This window comes from Corythoichthys intestinalis, chromosome 5 (genome assembly GCF_030265065.1).
Source record: "Corythoichthys intestinalis isolate RoL2023-P3 chromosome 5, ASM3026506v1, whole genome shotgun sequence".
NCBI classification, from domain to species: domain Eukaryota; kingdom Metazoa; phylum Chordata; class Actinopteri; order Syngnathiformes; family Syngnathidae; genus Corythoichthys; species Corythoichthys intestinalis.
This window is the reverse complement of record NC_080399.1, coordinates 11,026,207-11,031,384: the sequence shown is the minus strand read 5'-3', so window position 1 is coordinate 11,031,384 and position 5,178 is coordinate 11,026,207. Positions and strand designations below refer to the sequence as shown.

General features: G+C 38.1%; 1 non-coding gene across 1 annotated transcript; it reads right to left on the bottom strand.

The window, feature by feature from the left end:
- Nucleotides 1-606: 606 nt before the first annotated feature.
- On the bottom strand, nucleotides 607-689 carry trnal-cag (transfer RNA leucine (anticodon CAG)). The gene has a single exon. It is a non-coding gene; the product is annotated as a tRNA-Leu (tRNA).
- Nucleotides 690-5,178: the final 4,489 nt, after the last annotated feature.

Genomic DNA, 5,178 nt, shown 5'->3' with positions numbered 1-5,178 from the left:
AGATTCTTATTGATCTGCAGTGTAGAAACAAAAACAAACAGGGGTGATTACAGCTCGGGTGTTTAATGTTATCTTACAACAACTCCCAAAACCAACTGAATATTGATTTAAAATTGACACCATGTTGTTGACACGTTTACTAACAAATGGGCAGTTCTGATGACTAAATTGGATTAAGTAATCTATTCCACATTTCGTTTGGTCTACTGGTTCTGGTCAAACACAAGGAGTTCTTTATGGTTTCAGGCGCTTTGACCGGACTTCTGTGTTGACAGGCCAAGTAACAGACACTAAGCTTTTGTCTCCACGTGTCTCATTTAATCTAGCACCTGTTGGCTATGCAGAGCTTCAAGAAGGGCTCTTTGATATAAAGATGTGTGCGTGCGTGCACATGCACATGCGGGAGATGCTCGCAGCGATGTACGTTTGCTAATCTGTGCTTTGATTGTGGCCACGCGTTTTTAAATTTTATAGTATTTTTATTTAGTCTTTAAAAGAAAGAGTGCATTTCCTTGTCAGTGGTTGAGAACGTTTCTGTAATCACATGGTGAGGATTGAAGAGTAGCTAACGCAGATGTCATTTCAACTACATTGCCCAAAATAGCTTGTCAGAAGTGGGATCCGAACCCACGCCTCCAGTGGAGACTGCGACCTGAACGCAGCGCCTTAGACCGCTCGGCCGTCCTGACTGGAAATCCTACTTGCACACTACAGGAGATTATAAGCACTGAGGATAATCAGGTGTCACATACTGTCATCACTAGATAGGTTTGCAGTGTAGCTAATGCAGCTGTCATTTCAACTAGATTGCCCAAATAGTCTGTCAGAAGTGGGATTCAAACCCACGCCTCTAGGTGAGACTGCGACCTGAACACAGCACCTTTGACCGCTCAGCCTAGTTTACGAAAGAAGTTCAACTGATAGTTATATTGATTAGATATGGGTGGAAAGTTCTCATTTAATTAAACATTGTTCAACAAATAAAGCATGGAAAAAAGAATTTATATTTTGTATATTTGACAAAATAATCACGTTTCCAAAGTTCGAGCCTGAAAGGGGACGAACCTGGAAGTGATACGTCACACCAAGAACAGCGATGGCAAGGCTCCATATGGCCGCCATACGAAGCCCTTCAAATAAGGATTCAAACAGCGATATAAGGGATAGATCGAGCGCAAGTGAGGAGATCCAAGTTTTTGAAGTTGAATTTTATGTTGGACCTTACATGTATTAGCCAGACGCTAATCAGGATGCAAACAATGTGCCCACACGACCTGACATGGAATAGGACAAGACCCATCGAGATTACAAGATTGGAGAGATATAGGCTGTAAGGGTGTCAACAATAATCGATGCGGCGATGCATCCCGATGCGGGGCAGGGACGATTCGATTCGATGCGGGCAACACGCTGAATCGATTCAGCGCATTTTAAAATATATAAGTACGTTCAAAAATCTTCCCTGCGCAATTCCGGTGATGCAATGGATTTGGTTTCCCCATTTGTATTGTTATTCTCATGTTTACCTGTAGAGAGAGCTGCTTTACATTCAAAGCAAGCCCGTAGAGGTTAGATCGGGCCTAAAAAATTCCAGCCCAACCCGACACGGCCCGTTGGTATTGAAGCCCGACCGGCCAGATCAATTAACTATAGATTTGCATGCCCGAGCCGAGTGATGCGGAAAAAAAAAACGCAGCAGCAGCAGCAGCAATTCATTTTTATTTCTTCAAGTTTTCTTACTGTTTAAATAGTCTACATATTTTTATAAGAGTTATAAAAGCCTTTAAACAACGAAATAAGGCTGGGAAAGTTCAATATAAAAAAAACACGGTTTTGCAGACACACAGAGGAGAAGATTCGAAAGGATCACATTTGCCTTTGTGTGCATAAATAAAAGTGTCTTTCCTAACAAATTCTCAGTTGGCAGACAAAAAACGCAAGTTTACTCAATATTTAAATAGTCTACATATTTTTATGAAATTTATAGAAGCATTTACACAACGAAATAACGCTGGGAAAGTTTGATTAAAAAAAAAAAAAACGGTTTTACAGACACACAGAGGAGAAGATTCAAAAGGATCACATTTGCCTTTGTGTGCGTAAATAAAAATGTCTTTCGTAACGAATTCTCAGTTGGCAGGAAAAAAACGCAAGTTTACTCAATATTTAAATAGTCTACATATTTTTATGAAATTTATAGAAGCATTTACACAACGAAATAACGCTGGGAAAGTTTGATTAAAAAAAAAAAAAACGGTTTTACAGACACACAGAGGAGAAGATTCAAAAGGATCACATTTGCCTTTGTGTGCGTAAATAAAAGTCTTTCGTAACGAATTCTCAGTTGGCAGGGAAAAAAACGCAAGTTTACTCAATATTTAAATAGTCTACATATTTTTATGAAATGTATAGAAGCATTTACACAACGGAATAAGGCTGGGAAAGTTCAATATAAAAAAAACACGGTTTTGCAGACACACAGAGGAGAAGATTCAAAAGGATCACATTTGCCTTTGTGTGCGTAAATAAAAGTGTCTTTCGTAACGAATTCTCAGTTGGCAGGGGAAAAAAACGCAAGTTTACTCAATATTTAAATAGTCTACATATTTTTATGAAATTTATAGAATCATTTACACAACGAAATAACGCTGGGAACGTTTGATTTAAAAAAAAAAAAACAACGGTTTTACAGACACACAGGAGAAGATTCAAAAGGATCACATTTGCCTTTGTGTGCGTAAATAAAAGTGTCTTTCGTAACGAATTCTCAGTTGGCAGGGGAAAAAAACGCAAGTTTACTCAATATTTAAATAGTCTACATATATTTATGAGAATTATAAAAGCATTCACACAACGAAATAACGGGAGGGGAAGAAGAAAAAGAGGGCTGCGCAGCCCTCTGCGCATTTTTTTTTATTTTTTATTTTTTTAAAATACTTTATTAGTCCGGCGCGGCGGCCCGACCCGACCCACCGAAACGTGTATGCTTAACATTTCGGGTCGGGTCGGGTTCGGGCACAAGATCTAACCTCTATGCAGGCGGGACGAGGAACCCAAATCCGCTTCCTTACCGGAGTAACGTCACAGACAAGCGCAGTTGTAATCGAGAGAGCAGAGAGATAGGACATAACATAACAATGGCTGGAACGGAGAAAGAGGGAGCGAGAAATATTATAGATATAAGATTGGCTAGGCCTACATTTTACTTTTGTTCTACATTGCAATTTAGTTGATGTTTTGTTTGCAACTGAACTGATCCCTGGATTGATATTGCGATAAAGATGCTGCTGCACTACAATATTTTCTTTGTCGTTTTCTTTAATATTTACTTGAATATTTTTATTGATGGGTCGTTGTGACTAAAATACAGTGACTGTTATTACTGATTTTGCACAGGAGTTCAGATGTTGCACTGTGTGAAAGGCTGCTACTGTGTGTAAAAAAAAAAAAAAAAAGAGAAAGCCCTGGTCTCATTATAAGCACTAATTAAATGCTGTGATCTGATTTTTTTTTTTTAAGATATATATGAAAGTATACTATTTTCATTTGACTTCGACCAGGAGTGACACAAGAGCCAATAAAAAGTTGTTTAATGTCTGTCCGCTTGTGTTGGCTCATGATTCACAAAAAATATGCTTTGCTTTAGAATTCTAATGCATCCCAGGCTTTAATGCATCGCAATGCATTGCCGAATCGAACCGAATCGAATCGTGACCCTCTGAATCGAATCGAATCGAATCGTGGCCTTCCGAATCGTAATCGAATCGAATCGTGAGGGCGGTGTCGATGCACACCTCTAACAGGCTGTTATTATTTTTATGATTTCAAGATGCAGGCATTTGCACATAATTTTATGTTTTAGATTCTTACTCATCACTGATATCAATAGCATCGACTGGGGTTTGCCTCGAGACGAAAGCTAACGTCGCTAGCTTCTACTGTTCATTCCACAACATGATCGGGAATTCGTCAAAACTATTCTTTTATCCCAGGCGGTAGGTGGTTTATTTACCTGACATGTTTCGGCGAACACTTCCGCCTTCGGACGCTCTGATCGCCGAAACATGTCAGGTAAATACAAGGGCGTAGGTTTGATCTCAACATTGGTAGGGACGCTATAACAGCATAACTTGCATGTACACTTTTTGCTGGGGATTCGACATTAATAAGACCAAACAGATTGGGCTACATTTCTCATGAATATGAACCTAATTGAGAGGCTAAATGATCAATGCAAAATAAATCTGTATTGACTTATACTAACTTTCCTGCGTATTGATGCAAGTGATACATTGTTCGATTCCAACTCTTTGTTTTCCAAAGCAACGAAAGAAACATTTTGAAAATTTCCAGAATAAATGTCTGGATTTTATCAGCAAATTTAAATTGCAATATTTGCACATAACTTTAATTATATAAACATACACAATAAATACAAATTTGTTAACAACCAATTTACCATCCAGGAATGCAAAAAAACAACAACAACAACAAAAAAACCCCACTTGTTTAAGGACCACTTAACATTATCCGTCTAAATAAAGAAATTAAATACCGGTATAACTGAAAAAAAACCTCTTAGTCAGGGAATAACAAAATTAAATAAAAAAAGAGCCTTCCTTCAGGTAAAACAACACTGCTTTTTTCCACAAGCACAGCCAAACTCAACAAAGAATGAAAGCTCCTTTGGGCTGCTTTAAGACCACATAAATAAAATAAAAATGACAATTGAGAAGAAGGGAGTTCACTTTGTTTCTCTACATTCCTCACAGTTTAATTAATGTTAAAAGTAAAAAACACATATAGGAGGACACTTCTCTCCAAGCAGCTTCCAACTCGAGTTTTGCAGGTTAGAAGGTTAGAAAATCCACAGTTTAATGTTATGCTACCTCTGATGCACGTTGGCTTTTCAGTAGCAAAATTTGTGGTATGTTCCCCACCTCCACTAACATCTTTTTATATTACTTGCAGTGGCTCCTCGTGCTTCTGGCCAAAAAAAAACAAAAACAAAAAGTCTAATAGTCCTCCTCTTCGAAGGGAGCTTAGGAGGCATGTTGTCGACATGTTGTATAACTCATCAGCCAATCAAATGTGCGTTTAAGGCAAAAAAAAAAAAAAAAAAAAATGGACTGGCACATTCAGCAAGTCAAAAGGGGTAAATGTAATTCGAACATAATG